Genomic DNA, 10,971 nt, shown 5'->3' on the forward strand with positions numbered 1-10,971 from the left:
TTATGGGGCGATGCCTATGGCTCAGTGGATAGGGCGCCAGCCCCATATACCGAGGGTGGCAGGTTCAAACCAGGCCCTCGCCAAACTGCAACAAAAAAATAGCCGGGCATTGTGACAGACTCCTGTAGTCCCAGCTACTTCGGAGGCTGAGGCAAGAGAATCGCCTAAGCACAGGAGTTAGAGGTTGCTGTGAGCTGTGATGCTATAGCACCCTACTGAGAACAATAAAGTGAGACTCTGTCTCTACAAAAAAACAAAAAAGTTTTCCTTTATATAAGATAAACTTAATTCTCAGCATGATATTGAATGAGTTAACATCTAAAGCACTATTTAATTTCTTTAGTTGATAGTAGTAATCTTCAAAAAGTTATGAGGATGAATATCTCTGATTTAAAATAGCAAAACAAATATCTTACTGTACATGATGAATTAAGCATGTACACTGTCATTGCTATTTTCTGCTTTAATTTAGTTATGCCAGAGTATTTGTTTTTAGTGCAAATAACCTCTGATAGATTTATAAGACTTTATTTTATTTAATTAATAATTTTATTCTTAATTTGTTGGCCTGATTTATTTTAACTTCAGAGGTTAATCCTCATGAAACACTTTATGGAAACTGACATTGTCTGGAAGAATAGTATTGGTAAGGACTCTTCATCTGGGCTTTTTAGTGCCATTTGTGTTATAATTCAATACATGTTTAAATTAAATCACAATCATATGTTTTAAGTGAGGCAATTTTTTTGTACATTTCTCATTTTTAGAAGAACTCTTTGTTAGACTTCAGAGGAATATATATAGGAATTTGAGCTATGTGTAGGAAATCTAGCTAATTAAATGAACATTTAATTATTAACCATTATCTTAATTCAAATTTTTATATACATATCCTTAATTCTACCAATAAAGCCCTGAATGTTCTAGAAAACTTACTGTTCATTAAAATTTGTTACATGGAATTGGAAATCTTCAAGATCAAGTATTTTAAATTAACATCACATAGGTATGAATATATATATGAATATTTGAGCCTGTGTATGTTTTTATTTGTCTTAGGAGCACATGTCCTTTCAGCAGTTACATTGAACAACCATCCACCTTCTTAATACTTATTAAAATTTATTAGGATCACAATGATGTAGTTAATTTTTGTTTTTCTGTCACCCTGGGTTGAGTGTGAGCATCATCACAGCTCACAGCAACCTCAAACTCTTGGGCACAAGCCATCCTCTTGTCTCAGCCTCTTGAGTAGCTGGGTCTATAGGTGCCTGCCACCATGCCTAGCTAGTTTTTTCTATTTTCTGTTTTAGAGATGGAGCTTTGCTCTTGCTCAGGCTGATCTCGAACTCCTGCACCCAAGTAATCCTCTCACTTCAGGAGGATTTTAGGAGTGAACCACAGTGCCCAGCAAATGTAGGTGTTTTGAAATATCAGTTACTGGACTAAATCTTGAATCAACATTAATCTATGTATTGGTACTTTTAAAAGAATGTGCAAAGACAGAGAAGTGTAGACGGTAGTATCCAAACACCCATAAAACCATCGGCAAACAGGTTTCAAGTCTGTTTGTTTCAAATCTTTTTGTTTTTAAAGAAATAAAATATTATGGATAACCATTGAAACACTCAATCTCATTCCCATTCCTTCCAGAGCAAACCATTATTCTGACATTGTTGTGTATCTTTTTAGCGTGCATTTCTGTAATTTCATAAACATCTGAAGGGGGAAAGGGAAGAACTAGGGAGCATGGTTTTATCTGTAATGCTTTTTTATTTAAAAGAGGGATTTGAACAAATATGATAAATATGAAAATATATTTAATCCCATTTCATAAATGTCTTTATTTTCTCTATGATTAAAATATTGTATGTTAATAATATGCTACTTACCAGCCATATAACCTTGGGCTACTTTGTTACTCTTTCCAAACTTTATTATCGTCATTTATAAAATGTGGATAATATTGGTACTAGCCACACAAGACTGTTAAAATGAGTTCATCCATATAGGACTTAGTATGATAACTGGCTGATTTTTTTTTGAATGCCTATTTTGTTCTAAATTCTTTACAAATATTATTCTATTTATCTTTTTTGATAACTAAGAAAAATAGATATGACACTAAATAAAAGGATACATGTGTCTTTATGTGGTGATTTGTGGCTTAGACTTATTTTTTTAAAAAAAGGAAATGTCTTGGGCGGCACCTGTGGCTCATATGAGTAGAGTGCCAGCCCCATATGCCGGGGTAGTGGGTTCAAACCCGGCCCTGGCCCAAAACTGCAAAAAGAAAAAAAAAAAGCAAATGTCTTTATTCTAATGGATGAGTGGTACTGATAGTGAGATTTGCAGAGATTTAGGAAGTTAGATGGATGCCCCGTGTAAGACCTTGTATCCCAGGCTAAGTGAAGGACAAGGAAAATCCTCAGTATAAGCTATACCAGAATAACCTGGTTTTGAAGTAGAGCAAAACATAGGCATTGTGAATACATTAGGCTGATAAGGCCTATAGTCAAAAGATACGTATTTTGGGAGTGCCTGTTATAAAATGATAACTGATAGTTGAAGCTCTGAGACAATATAATTTAAATGGAAAACATAGAATAAAATAAAATTTTTTCTGAAATAAATATTTTTGCCTGAATCCTGGGGAACCTACTTTGTGAGAAAGAAGGAAAAAAATAAAACAATCCAGGAATTAAAGAAAAAAATAATCAGATCTAAGACTCTGTAGTTTCCCTGAATCCATAGAAACAAATTTTAGAAAAAGTGACGAGCAGAAGTGTCAAAAATTAAGAGATGCTAAAGAGAATAAAAATAGACCAAACATTCTTGAGTAGTAATGGGAAGTAATTGGTGGCCTTTTAAAAAAGGATTTTTTATAAGTTATGAGGAATCAAATGGATTTTATAAGCAATAAGAAAATCAGAATATCAACTTTAGTCCACAATTCTGAGATGTATGGTTTTCAAAGGAAAAAGAAAGCCCGTAATCTTGAAGTAAAAATAAAATAAGCAGAAGTGAGCCCTTTAAATGTCATTATCACTGTCCCCCATCCGGTCCACGTTAGCAGTCACTCTCTGTTTCTTCCTCACACCCAAGCCCTGAGCAGCTACCAGTCTAATTTCTGTCTATGGATTTGCCTATTCTGGACGTTTCAAGTAAAGGGAATTGTGTGATACGGGATTCTTTATGTTGAGCTTCTTTCGCTTAGCACGGTGTTTTCAGAGTTCATCTTCATGCTTGTATTGCCAGATAATTCTTCGTTGTATGGATCTAACACATTTTGTTTATCCATTTGTTAGTGACAGATATTTAAGTTGCTTTCACTTTTTTGGCCATTATGAGTAATACTGTTATGAATGTACAGGTTTTCATTTCTCTTGGATATACACCTGGGAATGGAATTGCTGGGTTATATGATAACTCTATGGGTAACTTAAAGAGTTGTCCAGAGTAGTGTCAGCATTTTACATTCCCATGAGTAGTGTATGAAGATTCTGACGTCTCCATACTTGCCAACCCCTGTTCTTACATGTCTTTTTTTATTATAGCCATCTAAGTTGGGTGTGGAGTTATCTCATTGTGGGTTTTTTTTTTTTGGCCCAGGCTGGGTTTGAACCTGCCACCTCTGGCATATGGGGCCGGCACCCTACCCTTTTGAGCCACAGGCACTGCCCTTTTTTTTTTTCTAAGACAGACTGTCACCATGTCACCCTTGATAGAGTGCTGTGGCATCACAGCTCACACCAACCTCAAACTTTTAGGCTTAAGCCAGTAGCTCTTAACCTTCCCACAACCCTTTAATACAGTTCCTCACATTGTAGTGACCCCCAACCATAAAATTATTTTTGCTGCTACTTCGTTACTAATTTTGCTAATGTTATGAATCTTAATATAAATATCTGACATACAGATGGTCTTAGGTGACCCCAGTGAAAGGGTCGTTCGACCCCCAAAGGGGTTGCGACCCACAGGTTGAGAATCACTGGCTTAAGTGATTATCTTGCCTCAGTATCCCAAGTAGCTGGGATAATTGTTCAGTTTATCGCAACTCTGGCACCTGCCATAACACCTGGCTATTTTTTTGTTATTGTTGTTGTTGTTGTTTAGCACGCCCTGGCTGACACCCTAACTACTGAGGTATGGGCACCGGGCTGATACTCTCTTTTTTATATAAAAGATTATGTCTTGGGCAGCACCTGTGGCTCAAAGGAATAGGGTGCTGGCCCCATATACTGGAGGTGGTGGGTTCAAACCTGGCCCTGGCCAAAAACTGCAAAAAAAAAAGATCATGTCTTCTCCGCATATAGATAATTCTACTTCTCGCTTTCCAATCGGGATGTTTTCATTTCTTTTTCTTTTTCAGCTGCCCTGGCTAGAAACCTGAGTACAATGTTAAATAGTATTGGAGAGAGCAGGATACCCTTGTCTTGTTTGTGAACTTAAGGAAAACATTCTTTCTTCACTGTTGAGTACTGTATGACATTAATTGTGGATTTTTCATAGATGCCCTTTATCAGGTTGTAGAAATTCCTTTCTATTCCTAATTTGCTAAGTGTTTTTATCATGAAAGGATGTTAAACTTTGTCAAATTCTTTTTCTTCATCACTTGAGTTGATATGTGGTTTTTATTTTTATTTGTTTATTTATTTATTTATTTTTAAGACAGAGTCTCACTTTGTCACCCTTGGTAGAGTGCCATGTGTCACAGCTCATAGCAACCTCTGACTTTTGGGCTTAAGCGATTCTCTTGCCTCAGCCTCCCAAGTAGCTGGGACTACAGACACTCGCCACAGCGCCTGGCTACTTTTTGGTTGTAGTTTTTGTCATTGTTGTTTGGCAGGCCCAGACTGGATTCGAACCTGCTAGCTCCAGTGTATGTGGCTGTCGACCTTAACTGCTGAACTATAGGCACCAAGTCAGCTTTTATTTTTTATTCTATTAATAGGTATATTGTGGTATACTATATGATTTTTCAGATATTAAATTGGACTTGTATTCCTAAGATAAATCCTGCTTACTCAAAATATGTGCATATCTCTCTATATATTCCTGGATTGGATTTGCTATTATATTGTTGAGGATATTTATGTCTCTATTAATAAGAGACACTGGGGTTTATAGTTTGAGTTCATGGTTTATACCATTGTTTGATGTTTGTTTTTTGGTCTTAATAGGTCATCTTGTATGGTTGCAATAAACTGAACAATTAGCAAACTATTTTTACAGCCTTATGTCAGACTTCAGTGCATTAGTAGACTCTGCAATTTTTTCCATGTTATGTGTACAGGATCGTAGGAGAGGTATAAATGAAGGTAAATACATTTTTCTTTAAATAAAGATCAAAAGATCAAAAAAAAATTTACAATTAATGTTGATAATATGTGTATGTTTATATATTTAGTTAAGTGTTTTTATATTTGTATTTAGTAAGTGTTTTATATTTGTATTGTATCTGTATTATAGGGGTATACTTTAATATTAAATTTATTATTTCTTCAACCTCTTATTTAAAATAGTCTTGTGAGGCTGAGTCTTGGCTCCCACCTGTACTCTCAAGTACTTGGGGAGGCTGAAGTGAGAAGGTCACTTGAGGCCAGGAAGATTGAGACCAGCCTGAGCAACATAGTAAGTTCCCCATCTCTACAAAAAATAACAAAATTAGCTGAGTACGGTGGCATATGCCTGTAGTCCTGACTACTCAGGAGGCTGAGGCAGGAAGATTGCTTGACCCCAGGAGTTTGAGGCTACAGTGAGTCATGATAATGCCACTGCCCTCATGCCCAGGCAATAGAGCAAGACTCTGTCTCCAAAAAAAATAAAAATAATTAGCCAGTCATGGTGGTACATACCTATAGTCCCAGCTACGGAGGGACTTCAATCCAGGAGTTTGAGGTTGCAGTGAGCTACCACTGCACTTTAGCCCAGTCAACAGAGCAAGACCCTGTCTTAAAACAAACAAAACCACAGTGTATTCTGAACTGTGGTTTCTCCCCACTCTCCACACCCCCAAATAGAGAACAGAACCAATAAACTTTTGGTCCACACTGGTTTCCAGACTCATTTTTAAGACCTCCTTCTATGTTGAAGGATAAATTAGTGATTAAGTTCTTCTCTTTATAAGATACGTTTTTTTTCTCTGGAGGGTGGAGGTGAGTGGGGACAAACCTAATACGGGTGAGGCTTTAGTATGTTAAACTTTATCATGATGCTGTAAGCATGGGGAAAAATAAGGCTTCATCTCAGAATCTCATATAAATATGAATGTTTCAGCATCTCAGAATTTCCAGGCACAGTGGCTTATGCCTGTAATCCCATTACTTTGGGAGGGTGAGGTGAGAGGGTCACTTGAAGCCAGAAGTTTGAGACCAGCTTGATCAACATAGTGAGACCCCTTGTCTCTAACAAAAAAATAATTTTAAAAAATTAGCCAAGTGGGGCGGTGCCTGGGGCTCAAGGAGTAGGGCGCTGGTCCCATGTACCGGAGGTGGTGGGTTCAAACCCAGCCCCAGCCAAAAACTGCAAAAAAAAAATTAGCCAAGTGTAGTGTGAGTAGCCCCATCCACTCAGGAGGTCGAGTCAGGAGGATTGCTTTCCTTGAGCCCAAAAGTTTGAAGCTATAATAAGCTATGATCACATCAGTTCAGTCCAGCCTGCATGACAAAGTGAGACCCTGTCTCAAAAAAAAAAAAAAAGGCAAGGATAAAATTAATTCTGTTACACTGCTGTTCATTTGTTAAGTACATTTTAAAATCAGTTGTTCATTTGTTAAGTACATTTTAAAATCAGTGTTATTGAGGTATAATTTACATACAAAATGTACCCGTTTGAGTGTCATTTGATGAGTTTTGACAGTTGTATACAATTGTGTAATCATTACCACAATCAAAATATAAAACATTTCCATAAACCCACCCCCTCCAAATTTCCATATGCTTCTTTGTAGATAATTATCCTCTCATCCCTGGCCCCAGGCAATCACTGATCTACTTTCTGCTACTATAGATTACTTTTACTTGTTTTAGATTTCATTTTATCTATACAGAATTTTTCCTGTCTGGCTTTTTTTACCAGAAAAATTTTTACCAAAATTTTTCCTGTCTGGCTTTCTTTAAATTACTTAAAGTGTATTTTTAAGGTTTATTTGTGTCATTTCGTGTATCATTTAATTTCTTCTTTGCCTTCTTTCTTTTGTGAGATATAATTTACATAAACAATAGAACCTCTATAAGTGGACCACCCAAAAGACTATAACAAAGTGGTCAACATATGGAGGTGCTCAACCTGAGGAGCTGGACCTGCTGTTCTAACATGCACATGTGAGGCATGTCCGTCTGTGAAACTTAGGTCAGCTAAGGAGGTGGTCAACTGTGGAGCTTCTACTGTAGTAAAAAGTCACCCTTTTAGTGAATAGTTCTGACAAATATATGCAGATAAGTGACTACCACCATTAATCAAATTAGAGAATGGCTAGGTCACATCAACCTCTGAAATTTCCTCATACTCTTATAATAGTTACCCCTCCTCCAGCTACTAGCCACTGGCAACTACTGGTTTAAATTTTGCCACCATAGTTTTGCTTTTTAAAGAATATCAGATAAATGATAGTATACTACACTATCGTGTTATAAGGCTGTTTAGTATTTAGCCTTTTGAGTGAGTCTGGCTGCTTTTACTCAGCATAATGCATTTGTGGTTCAGTCATGTTGTTTAGGGCAGTGGTTTGCCCCTTTTCATGACTAATTAGCATTCTGGAAGATAGATAGATAGATAGATAGATAGATAGATAGATAGATTCCTTTGTAGACATACCACAGCTTACTGATAGATGTCTTGATGAACATTCGGGTTGTTTACTAGCTTTTGCTATTAAGAGTAAAACATCTATGAATATTCAAGTTTGGAATTCGTGCATGTTTTCATTTCTGTTGGGTAAGTATGTAAGAATGGCATTGCTGGGTCACATGTTAAGTGTATGTTTAGCTTAATAACAAATTATCAAGCTGTTTTTAAGAGTGGTTTTACTATGGTTTTACGTTTCTACCATCAGTGTATGAAAGTTCCAGGCACTCTTTCCTCACCATTTCATTTGATGTGTATTGATATGTCATTACAGTTTTAATTTATATGTTCCTGATGGATAATGATGTTGAATATCTTTTCATGGGCTTATCAGCCAAAAATGAATGTCTCTCTTGTGAAGAATCTGTTGAAGTCTTTTGCACATAAAAGTAAATCTCTATCATGGTTAAGACCTAGAAAAGAGGTGTATGTGCCTACATATGCGTATGTATTTATATGGTGGTATGTTTGGAACAGAGAAGGAAAGTTGGTGTGGGAGTTGGAAGACCCAGAAGCAGGTTATAGAAAGAAATCTAATTAGGTAGTTGGGTAGGAGTAAGGAGTCCAGCCACAGAACACAGACTACTGAAAATAGGTGAGTGAGGAAATACCATCTAGTTATCTAGGAATAGGTACTATTTAGAGGTTATAAACAGTCATAAGACAAGACTTCAAGGTCAGCCACTGAGCTGAGAGGAAAGGGATAAATATCAAGACATTAACCATTTAAAGGTCTATTGGTATTAGCTTCTTACTATGGAAATTAAGGCCTAAAAGAATATTAATATTTTTAATGCATGTTTATTGAGATATAATTTACATCAAGTAAAGTTTATCTGTTTTTTGTGTAGTTTTGAAAAATGTGCACAGTTGTATAACCATGCCCCAATCAAGATGAATGTTGCTTCCACTCCCCAGATTCTCATTCCCCTTTGTAGTCAGCCTCAGATCCTGACAACCAATGATTTTCTTTCTTTGTAGTTTGAGAATATTGTATAGATGAAATCATATAGTCTATTGCCTTATCAGTCTGATCTCTACTTCCATAGTGCATTTTTTGCTTGGATTAGTAGTTTTTTCCTTCATGTTACTAAGTACTATTTCGTTACATGAATGTACCACAAATTGTGTATATATTCACTAAAGGTCATTTGGCTTGTTTCCAGGTTTTGACCACTATGAATAAAGCCTGTGTGAATATATGTGCATAGGTTTTTTTTGTTACATACATTTTCATTTCTCTTGAGTAAATATGTAAGCATAGGGTTGCCAGAGGTCGTGTGTTAGATGTTGAACTGCCATCAACTTGCTTTCCCAGATGGTGGCACCATGTTGGATTCCTGCCCGAGTTCCATTTGCTCAGTATCCTCTCCAGCACTTAATATTATTAGTCTTTTTCATTTTTTAATCATTCACATAGATGTATATGGGTATCTCACTGTGGTTTGAATTTGCATTTCTCTATTTCTCTAATATCTAATTATGTGAGCATCTTTCCTAGAGTTTATTTGGCATCCATTCATCTTCTTTGATGAAGTGTTTGTTCAAATCTTCAGTCCATTTTTGAAATTGGAATATTTATTTTCACATTACTGAGTTTTGAGACTTCTTTATATAAAAGAAACATTAATCTTAATCACAGACATTTACTGAGTGCTTATAGGTCAGATGCTGTTCTCACATCCTTCACTTGAGTTATTTCAGCAGCCCTATTATGTTCAACACTATGATATTGTCATTGTGTAGATGATGAAACAGTGACAAACACTGGCTCAGTTTTAGAGATATAAATCGATTATGACCGTGGCATGGAACTACAAGGTACTATGATAAATATAACAGTAAAATCCTATGTAGTATAAAGGAAGCGAAATCTAAAAGTGAATTTTATTCTTTTTTTTTTTTTTTTTTTTGAGACCAAGTCTCAACTTGTCACCTTCAGTACAGTGCCATAGCATAACAGCTCACAGCAACCTCCAACTCTTGGGCTTAAGCAATTCTCTTGCCTCAGCCTCCCAGTAGCTGAGACTATAGACACCTACCACAGCGCCCGGCTGTTTTTTAGTTGTACTTGTCATTATTTAGCAGGCCCAGGCTGGGTTTGAATCCGCCAGCTCCTGTGTATGTGGCTGGTACCCTAGCCACTGAGCTACAGGTGCCGAGCCAAAAAAGTGAATATTTGAATAGACATTTGCTAGGCCACCCACATTCTAAACAACTAGAACAGTAAATGCAAAGTTTTTGCTATATTTTAAAAATTGATATCAGTTACATATTGCTGAAATATGAGAATTGGAGATGTAACTGGAGAGAGATGATGGCAATACTATTCAGAACAAGTATAGGTTTTAAAATTCTGTTTTAGTTTTTTTCTCTTTCACATGTTGATTGTGGGTCTAAAAAAGCTTTCTTCATGCTCCTAACTTTAACTCTTAGGCCTCTTTAAGCATTTTGTAAATTTCTCTTGATATTAGAGGAAATATACAATATTATGTCTCCCTTTTACTGTTTTCTTTCTGAATGAAAAAGGCCTAAAATGTCAGCTAATATAATAGTAAAAACTAATTTGTCTTTAGTATCAAAACATTATCGTGTGATCTTTTCCTTAAATACTTGGATGTGAGAGTAATTGTTAACTCACATTAATGATAAGATTAAATAATAGTATCCAGTTGAGTTTCAATCTTTTAATGTAGATTTTATTGAAGCATAATGTGCATACAGAAAATACACAAATTACAAGTGAACAGTTTGCTTTTTAGGCAGCAAACATCACCATCCTAATAAGTAACTAGATCAAGAAATAGAACAAAGCAGTAGTTCATACTTGTAAACCCAGCACTTTGGGAAGCTGAGGCAAGAGGATCACTTGAGGCCAAGAGTCCAAGACTAGCCTCACCTCTACAAAATATTTAAAAAATTAAGGCGTGGTACTGCTGTAGACCCAGCTCCTCCAGAGGTGGGAAGATTCACTTAAGCCCAGGTGTTTGAGGCTGCAGTGAACCAAGCATCACAGCACATTAGCCAATGGGCTGAAATGTTGCTATGTACAGATTTTATTAAATATTCCCAGGTTGTGTCTGGGAATATTTAATGAAGCAGTTTTCTCAGTCCAGATTTCTT

At 36.2% G+C, this 10,971-nt stretch overlaps 1 protein-coding gene across 4 annotated transcripts in view; it reads left to right on the plus strand.

Annotated features, from left to right (window-relative positions):
* The window catches only part of CHD9 (chromodomain helicase DNA binding protein 9), a 226,048-nt gene that overhangs the window by 71,649 nt on the left and 143,428 nt on the right, over positions 1 to 10,971 (plus strand). The gene's annotated exons all lie outside the window — the stretch shown is intronic.

Source organism: Otolemur garnettii, unplaced genomic scaffold (genome assembly GCF_000181295.1).
Source record: "Otolemur garnettii isolate 467f Iridium unplaced genomic scaffold, OtoGar3 scaffold00058, whole genome shotgun sequence".
In the NCBI taxonomy this organism is placed as follows: Eukaryota; Metazoa; Chordata; class Mammalia; order Primates; family Galagidae; genus Otolemur; species Otolemur garnettii.